The 14,872-nt window shown below is 40.6% G+C and overlaps 1 protein-coding gene across 1 annotated transcript in view; it reads right to left on the bottom strand.

Annotated features, from left to right (window-relative positions):
* Nucleotides 1-14,872, bottom strand: part of LOC141008247 (plexin-B2-like) — a 179,298-nt gene that overhangs the window by 121,928 nt on the left and 42,498 nt on the right. The window contains exon 2 of the mRNA XM_073480510.1: nucleotides 2,070-2,125. The gene's annotated coding sequence lies outside the window, so the exon portion shown is untranslated. The remainder of the gene's footprint in view (nucleotides 1-2,069; nucleotides 2,126-14,872) is intronic.

Below are 14,872 nucleotides of genomic sequence, written 5' to 3'. Positions count from 1 at the left end.
TGCGACACCTTCAATATTAATAAATTTCCCTCTCATGTGATGTCGTGGGGAAGCAGACGTAAACAAGATAAACAAAATGGAGATTAGCGTGATGCAACAACTTGCTGTGAGAAAAAAAAAATTAAAGCAGATGGTTGAAGAAATACAGACTGACGGAGAGAAATGGTGGTGGGATTTTAAGTTTCTGTCAACAGTAGCATGCTAGCTAACATTAGCCTCAAGGGCTAGAATGTTTACCATCAAAATCAGCTGCTTCGGGACGCCTCGTGTGATCTGACTCGTAAAAGTACCGATGTAATCATTCAGATGTTTTTTCAAATACGTACAGTATAATATTTTAGCCCTAACCCTTTAGAATAAAAAAAAGTTTGAAAATTAACTGAAAAATCTTATTTTTGAGTCTCTACAGTGCAGGACTGTGACCTGGGCCGGGTAATGTTTGACGTTTTTATCAGCCAAGTTGATAAAATACCGAAGTTTCTGTTCCTGATAACTTAAAGGTCAAACTGACAACATTGTTATGTAGACAAATCATTTTTCTTTTTAAATAACACATCTACAGAGCTTGTAGAAATGTGCAGAATAAAAGTACCTCTTTTCCTTAAAAACATAACTGTGAATCAATCATTTTAAAAACTTGGTTTTTCTGACAGTACGCTCCAGCTTCTAACAAGGTTTGTGAGCTGATAGTATAAATCACGTGGCATCTGACTCCAGTCTTGGTAGTCGCCAGTTTGTGGGGGAAAAAAATGCCCTAACGTTACCTAGCGCTCTTGCCGTCAGTGTTAGCAACGTAAGCTACAACAAACTGGAAGCCACTTGAGGGTGCAGGAAACAGCACACATGATAACTTTAGATATACGCTGTTTAATAATAACAGCCAGCCTGCAGGTTGGTGATAAACATCAGCACAGTTCTATTAATGCTTTATTATTACAGCTGAACCACTTCCTGGATCAGTGGGACTATCAGATCGTCTCCCACGAGTTTACACTCAAACACGTTCACACTAGAGAATAATGTGTGTTTGTGTGTTATAAGGCCACATAATAAGGTAACAGCTCTGCAAAACTATGTGTTGACACAGCAAGTCCAGTTTAATGAACTGCTTTTATGAGAATGTTGTATGACACAGCCTATAGAAAGACAAACAGGAGGCCTTTGTCTGAGTGCAGGAATTTATCAATAAAACAACATGAGGCGTTAACTGGCTCACGAGGCTGCAACACTGGCTGGAGAAAGTTGATGACTGTCTCAGTGTGGTGCCAGAAAAAGGTCATGTTGTTACCAAAATACAGAGGATGAACAAAACAATTCATCTAAAATGCTGAAAAACAATGAAACAACATTTTATTTGGTGATAACCTTTAATTTGTCACGCTTTCTGTGTGCTGTGTCTTCAAATTTTAAGTGGATCCTCATTAAACGAGGTAACCACTCACTCACTGGAGCTACTCATGTGTTCATATTACTGTTGTAATGAGCTGACTGGATGTAGACTGCAGGTTTAATCCTGTCATTGGCCTCCTATTTCACTTCGCTGTCTGCATGTTACCGTTTTTGAACTCTACAGGAAACACCGGTGCTACGCGCTGCTTCTCCACACAGGGGTAGAGCTGACGGTCATCTACTGCAGGAAACACGCTAACCAGGTATAAGTACCTCATACAACCCCACATCAAAAGACCCAAACTATCACTTTAAACACCAGAGAACATGGACAAGTGTGTTTTTTAACTGTAAAATGTCCCGCTCTGCACTCGTCTCAGTCCGAAACACCTCCATCTCAAACCTTAGGCTTCAGGAAATCAAAATAAATACTACAGAATATGTCTATGGGCAACTGTAGCTGCTGTTATCCACTTAGCTTGGTTAGCCGTGCATCTAGTGGTCCGGACTGGGCGCTCGGAGAACAAGGTGAGTGTCAGCATTAGACAACGAGCGCGGGAGCTTAACTTTAGTAGATACTTTAAGTTATTTTTGACTTTTTTCAAATAAAATTCTTCCGTATTGCACCTTTAAAGAAGAGATGTGAAAATGTGAAAAGAACAAAGTAAGTGTTTTCTTACCTGTTCAGTGTTCGGGCCTGTTGAACTGTGATGACGTGAACCTCCTCACTCTCCTCCTACACAAAAACACAAACAATACGTTTGTTATTAAACCGTTTGGCTGCATTATGATTCACAGATTAGTCGTGCTAATAAAGAAATCCATGATACTTTATTCAGACATCGTCATATTGTACAAAAACATGCAACACGTGCAAACATACACGTTCATCACTGCTGGGTGAAATCCTCAGACACTCATTTTTTATTAAAATCCTGTGATGGGGGTTTGAGGAGTGTTTCTCCAGCCCGAGCAGTCAATTAGAGTTAAAACATGTAAATTAATGAGAGTGAAGCGACGAGGTACAAACTGCCATTTGGAGGAAGGTTAATTACGCAGAGAAACGGCTACAAACTGAAGAAGTCAACTTTAGAGAGGACGCCCACACATTGTCTCTGAGTCGGGTGGTGGAGTGGGTGGACGGTGTTTGACACAGTAGGACACACACGTACACACAGATGCTAATTAGACTTAACGGCGGCACCACTCAGCCTCCAACTTTTTCTATGACTCAGCCTAATCAGACTTCAGTCGTCCGTGTAATCTGGACCGAACTAATCAACCACCTACACTACCAATCATCATGAGTCAGAACACTTAACTCCACAGTCTGGCAGGACGATCAACCTCAGATTAACGGGCTTTTAAATTACTTCACAGTCGACACTGAGTGAGCGATTTCATGACGCTCATCCTGATTCTGAAGGTCTGCACATGTAGAGCCGATTAACATCAAGTGTCACACAAAGGGATATTTAACAACGCTTACCATTATACTCATAAATCAATATCAGATTTTGCTGCATTCGCTTGAAACTTAATTTAAAAAGATAACTGCAAACTTTAAAGGAACAACAGACGAGAGTTTGACAGGCTGCAGTGGATCAAACACAGGATGTGGATGAGTGTGTATACAACAGATGTAACATATTGTAGGTGTTGAAATGTTTGATTTGGACGGCCATGACTCAAAAAGAAAAATCTTTAAAAAGCCAATAGAGTTGCCATGGCTGCGCAGTGCTCTGAATTTGATGTCTTTATTGTCGAGGAAAAGGTTCCTACACGCTGAAACACATAAATATGATATTTCAACATAAGGTCAGAGACCTATAATGCTTTTTCTAGTGTTTTCCTTTCCGTCAGTGTGTTATAGAAGTCCTTGTGCATGTAAAAGTTAAAAAAGTCCAAGTCCGCACCAACAGAAGCTCCTCTCTCCCACAGAAAACACTGCTACTGAACGTGTCGTCAGCCTGGGCTCAATCAGGGGAAGTCACATTTTAAATATTACCCGACGAAGACAAAATGTCAAAACGTCCAACTTGCACTCAATAAATCCTCATTCTGTTCAATATGCTGCAATCTTTTGCTTTGGAGATTCCCTTTTGACCTTTTTGTCTCTGCTCCCGATGTCATGTGTTGATTTGCACACACCGCCTTACCAAACACTGATTATCTTCATTAAAGAAAATATTTGGAGTATTTTCTTTTTATTCACAATCTGTTCGAGCCCACAACACAATTAACTAGAGCGACAACTACCAATTATTTCACTATCGACTCATCTGCAGATTATTTATTTCCACGTTTAGTCTATAAAATATAAGAAAATTGTGGAATATACTCATCACAACTTCCCAGAACCCAAAGTGACGTCTTTAAATTGCTTCTTTTGTCCGACCGACAGTGCAAAACCCAAAGATTCCTCATTTATTGTCATAATTCACAAAGAAAAGGCAGCAAATCCTCACACTTAAGCAGCTGGAACCATAAGTGTTTGACAGATTTGCTTAAAAAATGACCGAAACCATTAATCAACTTATCGTTGCAGCTCTGCAGATGACTGACTTAATGAAACAGAATTTCAATGTGCTCATTTTTTCCATGTGTGCGTCCACATCTCATCAGTTACTTTTTCCACTGGAGGACGTTTCACTCCTCTTACAAAGTCGAGTGACAGTTGGAAGGATTTTAACATGTTCACTCTTTAATTAACTGGATATTATGCATCCGTCCAACCATCTGTCAGTCAACTCTCCATCTATCCAGCGGTAAATACAACCTTCTGTATCACAACACAGAATGTCCTCGGGACTTAATGAACACTCCAGTATTCAACGGCAGCGGCTCTGTATCTCATTAGCCGTCGGATCACTGAAATTTCATCTGTAATGGGAAATGTTTGCGTTCGATAGCGTTTATACATTAAACATTTTTTATGCATCTCTCCAAAGAGTCCAAGAGATCCATGTGGGAATGATTTTTTAGTTTTTCATTTGGATATAAATCATAGAAATATTCAATCACGAGAGATAAAAGTGTGACGGTAAATTCTATCCTTAATTAAATACTCTATGACAGAAGACAAGATGATTAAATCTTTGAGATGTACCATGAACTTTGTCTCCACTTGTCTGCCTCTTTAGAAATCGTACCAAAGCTTTGTGACCCCAGAAAAGAGAGTGATGTCTTCTCTTTTATTACGCTTTTATATGATTTATGAAGCTTTATTCACCTGGAATAGAAAGTTCACAGTAGAAAGTAAGAGGAGATCTGGATAGAATGAAACAGAGAGGGGAATATTAGATCTTTTTGATGCCTCCAAAAAAGAAAAAACGTCCATTGAAATGTATCTAAAATGTGCAAACTGACATGCACCAGACAACAAAACATCTGTGGCAACAACAGAGCAACACAATGACATCCTGGCATGTTGAAGTGCTCTTCAGATGTCATGGCTCCAACTGATGTGTATAAAGACCCAGACACACCAAAACCAGCATCAAAGAATGAGCAGCCACAAAGGCCGACTGTTGTGTCTCCGGTCAAAAAGCTGCACTTGAACACACCACAAAGACTCCAGCTGATGATCAACTAGTTTGTACTATGTGGAAGGAAATATCTCTCCATACCACCAGTTGGAGGTAGTCTGCATTTGTTAGTGAGACTCAGGACTGCAGATATTCAGACGGTTATTCTGTTTACGACCATCCCTAACTTTACTTTTTCCATCACTTTTCTTGGAAGTCTTTTGCAGTGTTCATCGTGCATTGTTCAGCTCACTCCCCAGACGTTTTTGTGGTGAGCACAACAGGTATTTTGAGCCAAACCAAGATGTTTTCCAAACCCCAACCAAGTGGTTTTTGTGCCTAAACCTAACCAGAGCATGAGCACAGCTTTGTGACAAGAGAGAAATAGAAAAACAACCTAAACAAACGTTCAGTTTAAACATATCTGCTATGGTTTTGCAAAAACATGTTTGGCTAAGATTTATTCTGGCGATTTGGTTGCATGTTTACATCGCAATGACGATGAAAATGTGATTTATCGGTTAGCTCTAGGGTTGCCATGGTAGTCCATGTTCCCAGGGTTACATGGTGGTTGTGCACACACTGATTATATTACTTGCCCACCGCCAAAAAAATCAATACGTAGTCGGACGACACTTGCTACGATTACAAGCTGGCGCAGCAGAGTAGCAGGAGTCACATTCAACCTGTGGCATGACGAGTGTAAGGACAACTGACTGACAAGATGACGGCCGAGGACTTGTTGTCAAAGCGAAAAGCGCATATTTGGATTTAAACCCAGTGCTAACAGAGAACCTGATAACATTAACGAGGGAAAAGGAGTTGATTACTTTACTGAGAAGTTGGAGGTGTGCAGCCTAGTACTATTACTTCCACAGACTGACTAAAGCTACCGCCTGACATGTTTAAAACTGATCCGCTGTCCACAAATACAGAAAATGACGGTTGTTTTGCTCCGTAGACACATTTTTGATAAGACAGCGGTGCTAAACTCAACAAACACTTTGCATTTCCTGTGACTAGCCTACTTCAAATAAAAGTCAACTCGTGGTTTCGACAGTAAAAAGCCAGAGTACCGGGGATTACCGGAGTTGTCACAAGCTTATTAGCCAGTGGGAATATTTCGTCACCAACCCTCGTCAGCGCTCCTGCTGGGTGTGGTCAGAGGTCAGCGAAATGAACACCTTCCAGCTCGGTGTTGAGTTACTCTGCAAGGATACTCCAGAAAAAGCCCTGGTGGCAGAAAATCCAATAAAAGAAGGAGTAAACATGCATTCTTGGAATTCCCCCCGCTGTAATATCGATGCGTGTATCAAATGACTGTCGCCGGGAGAAGAAGTATGAGAGCGTGAAGGAAACGGGAGTGAAGTCAACAAATACACCCAACAAGCTGCAGGAACGCCAGCCGAGAAACGCCAGACGAGAAACATTATACAGAGAAAGAAAAAGACAGGGGAGGGTGAAGAGAAGGAGATTTAGTGTTCGACAAGTGCAAACTGAAACCTTCATATACTGTAAACACACACACACACACAACTACACACACCTGTGCTATATGACAGATGGAGAACCGGCGTTGAATGCTGTGATGTGATTTGCAGGTTGATGTGTTTTTGCTGTCGTTGTATTTCATGATTGTTTATTAGACTTTGAGTCTTTTAAATCAACGACAACACACACACACTAACACACACACGCTCTCACACAGACGGGGAGGAGAGGAGCCTTGTAAATCAGTTGTGCCGGCTGCTTCTTATCTGAGAAATGCCAGCTATGAGAGCAGGGCGGTACAGCGAGCTGAGGGCTGTGCAGCTCTCTCTTTAATGACTCGCTGGAGTCGCTGCCTCATTGAACAGCAGGGAGGAGGCGAGCGGCTGCCAGGTTGAGGTAAGAACAGCATCGCAGTGTGCAAGTAATGATGAAACGTTATGAAACAACACTGTATGTCTAAGTGTGTCAACACGGATTGCGGCGCGACATAACCAGCAGAGTCGCCACTGAACTGGTTGGACTGGTTCTGGAGATAATATCAGTGTGTGGTCCAGCACTGATGATGACACATGGTAAAAATACTACACTGCTCACTAAAGGATGCTTTGTGACATTTTCACTTTTCTCCTCCCCGTTGAGGTTTGGCAAAACTCAACACACTGTAAATTTCACTGCTCAGATCCATCACCATTAACTCTTCTGACACAACTTTGGATGAATGTGTTGCTGACTCAGCTGTCACTGCTGTTTGTTTCTGTATTTTTAAGTGGAAAATCACGACAGCTGTTATGGAAACTGCCAAATTCTGTGCGAGAAATCCAATATATTATGTAGTAACTGGAGCGTTTTTTGTTTTATATCTCAGCCTATAACAAGAGTTAGGTACCAGCGCTAAAATGATGCATACTGCAGGAACTGGAACCCAACGATAAGATATTTTTCAACACATTTCTTTCCCAAGTTTTCATATACTTTATTTTATCTCACAAAATGGGACAAAATCCAGTGAAATACAGAAAAAAATAAGCAATATCTGAGCAAAGAAGTAGAAGAAAGAGAGCTTTTCATATTTCATTTATTTCTCATTGTTGATATAATCAGTCACTATTGGTTTATTGCAGATATATCAGTACTGGCGTATAAAGTTGTCCACTTTGCACCTGTATGAGAAGTTTTTTTAGAGATTGTGATTGTGACTGCATCAAGACGGCGTGAAGAAACAATAGTTTTGACATTTTGCCTCATGAATCTGGTCAACTGACGCATCATAATGACCCTGCACACCTGTCCAATTTGTATCCTTGATAATCAACACTTTCCCATTAAATCCACCGGTCTTACTAACATTCATTCATATTGTACATGTGCCGTAACTCGGTGAATAGGACCACTAGCTGCACAGCTAACTGAGCTAAGTAGCTAACTACAGCTGCTGCTACCAGTACTGTGATACACTGCCCCCTATTTGTTTGGAGTATGGAGGTGGCTATGTCCTACAAATTGAACCTTTAAAAGGTTGTATTTGTAAGAAAAGTTGATTTTTGTGTCAAATCGCGACGCTTCAGGATGGCGGCTGGCCCGAGCTACGACCCCAAAGCGTCAATATTCCATCATTCTCCAGTTTCAGCTTCTCAAACATGAGGATTTGCTGCTTTAAAACATTTATCATCTGTTTTTTCAGACTCCCGGTTGGAGAAGTTGAGCTGTGTTAAGACGTTTAACTGGACTCTGGGAAGACCGTGACAGTCATTTCTCAGAAACACTGACAGACGATGAAAACAGCCATAGAAACCTCTCACACTCCTGCAGCTGATCCACTTCTCTGTTAATCTGTGTGTTCACTTTGTTTCCCCACAACATGGAGAAATAAACTCCTTCCATGTTCGCCTCCTAATACCTGCAAAGCTCCACCAGCTGGATCATATTTAATGATTCACTGCATGTGTTCTGCAGGCACAACCTATCAGCTATTGGCTGTGTTAAAATTAAATCATCTATTATTATTTGTCTTAATAAGCCTTTGTTTTCTGCTTGCCAGCGTTACCAAAGGGATCGACTTATCTCCAAGACAGAAAATGTGACGCGAGCGTAGCTCACAAAAACAGACACACACTCCGAAGGCTGTAATAATCAGAGTTTTTTTGAATTGAGGATTAATTAACGCTGGTGGTAATTTCTTGTTTCTTGAAGGGAAAATGCGTTTTCCTAAATTAAAATCCCTTTTCCATCAATCTTTCACCATCGTCGAGCTGGTTCACGCTCCCTGTTTTTCTCCCTGAATCTCTCCTTCACAGCCTCAGTGTTACCGCTCGAACTGTGTGGTTAATCCACTGTGGCATGCTAAAGGCTTTACACACACACACACACACACACACACACACACACACACACACACACACACACACACACACACACACACACAGGTCTGTGCCTGTAGTGGAAGCCTCGCAGACATGGGATTTCCTTTCACATCCAATTGAGACCAAAGAAACTTGGTGAGAAGAGCATGGAAGAGATAAGCTGCAAACACACACTCACACACTCACACACACACACACACACACAGACACACACACGCAAACATCTGTGTAAATATCAAACCAGCATCGAGCACAAACATCAATAGCCCAAACACAATGTTAACGTGATATAACACGCAGCTTATAAACCCCCCAAAGAGACATCGACTGTACACAAAAAAAAAGCGACCACCCTCCACCCACAAACACACACCGAACACACACCGAACACACACCAAACACACACACTTTTCTGTAGGAGTATGCAGACAGGAATTTGTTGGGACATAATTACAATGTGGAGTCTGAACAGCATCCGATTAAGATCCAGAGGTTTTATGGCAGCCCTTTGAAGAGCTCAGAGTGCAGCGGCTCAACCTGGCTCAGCAAACCACACACACACACACACACACACACACACACACACACACACACACACACACACACACACACTGCAGAGACTGATGCCTAATCTGGTGCCTCTTTTTGGTAGCAAACACATCATTTTTTCCAGCTCCAATAGCCAAAAAAAAAGAGATTTTATGAGGAATACATCTCACTTCTCAGCTGCTATCTGAAGATGCAGCAGCTCTAAAAGTAACAAAATAACAGGTCATTTGTAGAGAAGCCTGGAAGATGTCACAATAATACAGTAAGCTATACTGACGTGATGCTTTTGTTAAACGCAGCTAGTGTTTTTTATTTTTGATAGTGAGATAGTGGAGAACACAGGGAAATATGGAAGACAAATGATATGCAACGAAGATACCAGATCGTATCAGGACGCAGGATATTGTGACCACATGGACGGAGCCGGAGGCCACCAGTGGTATCTCTGCTGCGATGCTGTGAGGAATACGAAACTCGGACATTAAACTTAAAGCTGCAACAATAAATCAAACGACTGTGTGCGAAGTTAAACGGGTGAAAAACCAAACTTTCCTCAACTTAACAGAGAGTTTTAGGGTGTTTCAGCTCATTGTTTTGGTTTTAGGCGTATGTCAAGTAAGGTGAATAAACTTCAACATCTCCTCGTTACAACTAAAGGAACTACTCTGCGAGAGTCGTCTGTATGATATAACATATTGTACTCTGGTTAGAGAGTCAGGTGCAGATCCAGAGCTCCTGGAGGAATAAACACCTGAAAGTCACATCAGATCCTGCTCGGATCCGGAGCCATATACCGACGGGAGGAGAGCTCGGAGATTACTTTTTAACTTTTGGGATTAAAAAGGTGGATTTATCTTCACTCCTGTTTATCAACCCGACTGCAGCAGAGATCCGCGGAGGTGACCTCCATTGTCGGGTGTTTATGTTCTGTAATGTTGACTGCTGACTGGAGCTGGAGGGGAAATGTACTTTACGTCATGAACGTAACGTTACAGAGAGGAGAGAGAGAACCAGAGTCTCTGCTGAGTGTTGACTGCAGTCAGAGTCGTGTATTCTGGGTTTGAACATCTAGAAAGGTCTAGTTGTTTACTATCTTTAGTTGTTATGTCTTTAAGGGCTCATCAGATATAGTTGTGAACTCGTAAGGAGCCGTCAGAGTTTCTCCAGAGTTGCTGGTCTTGTTGAAGCTTGTTTTGGGGGGATTTGCGGTAAAAACCAGAGCGGATTTTTGAGTCGTCTTTCATTTTGTGGTTGGATCTGAAGTGTTTTGGAGTTGTGGGGAAAACAAAATGGACTCTTTACAAAGTGGATTGAACTCTGGTACGAGTCTTTCATACTCTCTGACCAACACTGATATTACTTTACTTGCTTGATGAAAAAGTCCCTGTAACGTCCTTGTTGTCCACTGTATTGCTTTATGGCACAGTTTTTTTGGGAGTTCTTAGCCGTGAAAAGACCCTGAGCTTTTGATATATAGTGTATATTATATAAAAGTGCATTTCTGCTGCAGCTCAAGCTGGCAAAACTCAATAATAATTAGCGTAATGTTGGTTTCTAAAAGCTAGAATGGTGAGAATCAAGTCCTGCCACTACATCTCTGGTTTCTTCAAGGGACAAGTAATCAATAAATCACCACAAAAATGCTGAATTACACAACTTCAAAACAATCCTTGTCTTTTACAGTTTTTGAGCCTCTTTCTTGCATTTAACTGGTGTCATGATAGGGAATATAATACTACACTTTATAGGCACAGGAGGCATAAGAGCTAATGTTCACGTGAAGACGGAGAAGGGCAGGAAATAAATGTAATTACCAGAGTTGAGAACTTTCCAGAAGGTGCTATTGATTTTCTATGATGCAGAGACGAGTTTATGCTTAGAGAGGCAGAAAGGAGAAATACAAATGTAGAAATGAAGCTTCTCTCAGGGAAAGTGTTCAATCCAACAGCTGCTAGCAAACATAAATCGTGTTGTCCGCCTGTGATGTGATGGATACGACTCAGTTTGATGGATTACACTCATTTAGGTTCAAGATTATTAATACTACCCCGGTTCTCTGTAGGGAAATCTTCGCCAAACTGATTCTAGGCGTTCATGTCCATCAGAATTTATGTGCAAAAATAGTTTTATGTGTGCTTTTAGGAGCAGTCACCACAGTAAAAACACCAAAAAGTTGGAATAAACTGTTAACTTGGCTATATTAGCAACAGATGTTTCTGTCTGTTTCAACTGATCCAACCACTGAACTAGTTACCACAGTACCACCAGACTCCCTTAACAAATCACATGATTTTGAGAGCTGTTGAGTGAAGAGACACTTAAAAAACTCTCTCAAACTTTGCTACAACAGATTCAACATTATTCAAGCCTTCTCGTAAATTCGGCATTAAAATAAATACATCAAGTTGTTTTTTTCCTTGTAAAAAAGTGTGATTTTGTAGTGCCGTTTTTGACTAAAGTGCTTCTTACCTGCCAACATTAAGCAGCTGTTTTAACACAGTTTCAACTGATTTCACCATTTACCATGAATTTATGAAAGAAGACAACATTTTATTGACAGTAAACATGTCAGATTTTACAAATAGAGTAAACAGTAACCAATATAGGCTACTTCTTTGTCATCCATAGAGAACGTCCCCAGACTCCCTTGAAAAATCGGTCAATTTTGCCAGTTGTTGAGTTAGGACATACTTTCTAAACATCATGAAACACTATCTATGGCAAATTATAAATCATTCATGCCTTCTTGAAAATTCGTCATAAAATGCAATACATCAAGTTGTTTCTTTATGTGTAAAAAGTGCCAGTTTGTCGCAGCATCGCAGTTTGAAGACACTGTTTCAACTCATTCCACCATTTCTAATAAATTTATGATAAAAGACATTTTATTGACAGTAAACATGTCAAATTTTTCAAAACCATTAAACAGTAACCAATATAGGTTACTTCTTTGACACCTGTGGAGAAAGTCGCCAGACTCCCTTGAAAAATCGCACAATTTTGGGAGATTTTGAGTGAGGAGAAACTTTTGAAACTTTGTGAAGGCTGTGTTTGACAAATTCTTAACAATGTGGGCCTTCTTTTAAATTCGGCAAATGTTATACATTAAGTTATTTCTTCCCTTGTGTAAAAAACATTGTGTCAGTTTGTCCCGGTGACGTACATGTTTACTTATATACAGACGGACGTTGATACCAGGTCTGAACAGGGCATGTGTGTCTAATTTCATTGATCATGTGAATATCCGGTATGTAAATGTACGATTGTAAGTCTCAATTCTCCAAAAAACAGCTGTATTATTGACTGATTCTGCTCCACTTAAAGACCAACCTCCTGTCCTGCAGCGTCAGAGAGGAAACAATGGATATAAACAAATCATGTTTCAGACCATAAAATTGCCTTTAACTCAAAAAGCACTGAAAAATCCCTGGTATGTTTTGCTCTAGCTTTGTCTTTGCGAGGATCCGCCACAGAAAAACATTTGTAAGCCACAGTTTACATAAGCTGCTCTCTAAATACCACAACATTGATCAACAGTCCTCTGTGAGCACGAGGAGTAATTCAGCTTTCAGAGGAGATTCACCCGCCGGTGAACCTGAGGGAAGCACAGAAAAGTCAGCTGACAGAGAGACATAGTTTCATCCTTCAACCCCGAAAACTGAAGCAGCCTCAGAAAACCTACATTGTGATGAGACAGACGAAGAAGCTACTGTTCAGAAAACAGCTGACTTTTTTTTTTTTTTTCACGCCCTCTCAGAAGTTGGATTTTAGCGACTCCTCTCAACATTTAATCTTCCCGACATTAATACGAGTCGTGTTCTGACCTTTATGTGTTCTTGAGGTTTAACAGACGGTTTACAGGGTTTTCTGGTGTCAGTGAGCGAAGTCTGACACAAATACAAGACACCAGGGACACATTCAGACAGTTTCCTGCTCTGTTAAACTGGCTCTAAAATGACCAGTCTAAACCTGATTTTTGGTTATTTTTTAAGTTTTCTTGCAGTGACAGAAACTGTGAAACTTCAACAATAATACATAACACATAAACGCATGAAATTACAAATTAGGGCTGCAACAAACAATCATTTTCATTGTCAATTAATCTGTTGATTATTTTCATGAATAATTGATTAGTTGTTTGGACTATAAAATGTCAGAAGTGTTTCCTAAAGCCTAGGATGACATGAGCAAACATCTTGTTTCATCCACAACTCAAAGATACTCTGTTTACCGTCACAGAGGAGGAAAGAAACCGGAAAATATTCACATTTAAGTAGCTGGGACCAGAGAATTTTGTCATGCGGACATGTGGAGCTCGAGCTTCGTCAGACTGGCCAGCTGTGGTTGTTTTGAGGGGAAGTGAACCAAACAGATGGGATCAGCTTCTTGTTTTTTTCATGCTACGGCGCTCAGACTGCAGCTCGCACTTGCTTTACATCGTGATTTTCAGGTGACACAATCCAGAACACAACGATGCCTGAAACCAATCTTGAGTCGCTTGAAGCGTTGGCGCATTCCTCGGACTACGTTTCTAGCTTTACATTTTTAATTCTCGCAATTTAAGCATGTGCAACGTTCACTGTCTTGAGGCTAAGTAACGGTGGAGTTTAAGCGATTCGGGAAAAGACAGATGATTGTTCGAGCCTCATATCCAGGTCATCAAATACTGACGGATATGGTGTGTGGCTTAGTCTGAGCCAGCGTCTGAATTTGACGACCTGGGAACAAGGTCCAGTCGTTTTGAGACATTATAATGCAGAGAAAGTTTTATCTTATATCACATAAAACCATTTCAAGGACCTGCTGACACCCTGTAAAACTCTAAATGTACAGTATTGCACCACAAACACCGATTATTCGATTACAGTGGACAAATTAAGACACTGAATTTGGAAGACAGCTGAGGCTGATGACAATGTCATTAAGTTTGGGGGTCATTTTGATCTGATGATGGCGCCAAATGGACCATAAAGTTTATTACGATTCCTCCTGATGGGGTCATGAGTATCTGAACCATATCTAATGACAACACATCCACATAATTGTCGAGATATTTCACTAAAACATAATAATGGCACTAGATGAAAAGTCAGGGGATAACCAGCGTCATCAGAATATATCCGCTGGGGACCACGAATGTCTGGCCCGGATTTGATTTCAATCTTTGAATCGATATTTTAGTCTGGACCAACGTGGGAAGACAAACGTGGAGTTGCACCTCGAGGGTGGCTCAAAATTAAAGAGATAAAACCTGAAAAAGAAACGCTGCGTCTCCACGTTTAATACAATATTGATCATTTTAAAAAAGATACAGCCTGTGAATCTATAGGCCATAAAATCAAACTTTTACTGAAAAACATTATTGCATCTATAACTCTTAACAGCTCTGGTCTGTTATCACTGGAACCAACAATCCACAGGAGGACTCATGGATTTCTTAAGTCATGGATAAGTTTTACTTTTTAAAAAAAACAGGCCGAAAGACTTCAGAAATCAATAAGAACCCTCTTGTGATTAGCTTCCAGGGGGCAGATCACTGGTATTCCTCTTCAGATC

This window comes from Pagrus major, chromosome 14 (genome assembly GCF_040436345.1).
Source record: "Pagrus major chromosome 14, Pma_NU_1.0".
Classification (NCBI taxonomy): Eukaryota; Metazoa; Chordata; class Actinopteri; order Spariformes; family Sparidae; genus Pagrus; species Pagrus major.
The sequence above is the reverse complement of the archived record's forward strand: the minus strand, read 5'-3'. Positions and strand labels throughout refer to the sequence as shown.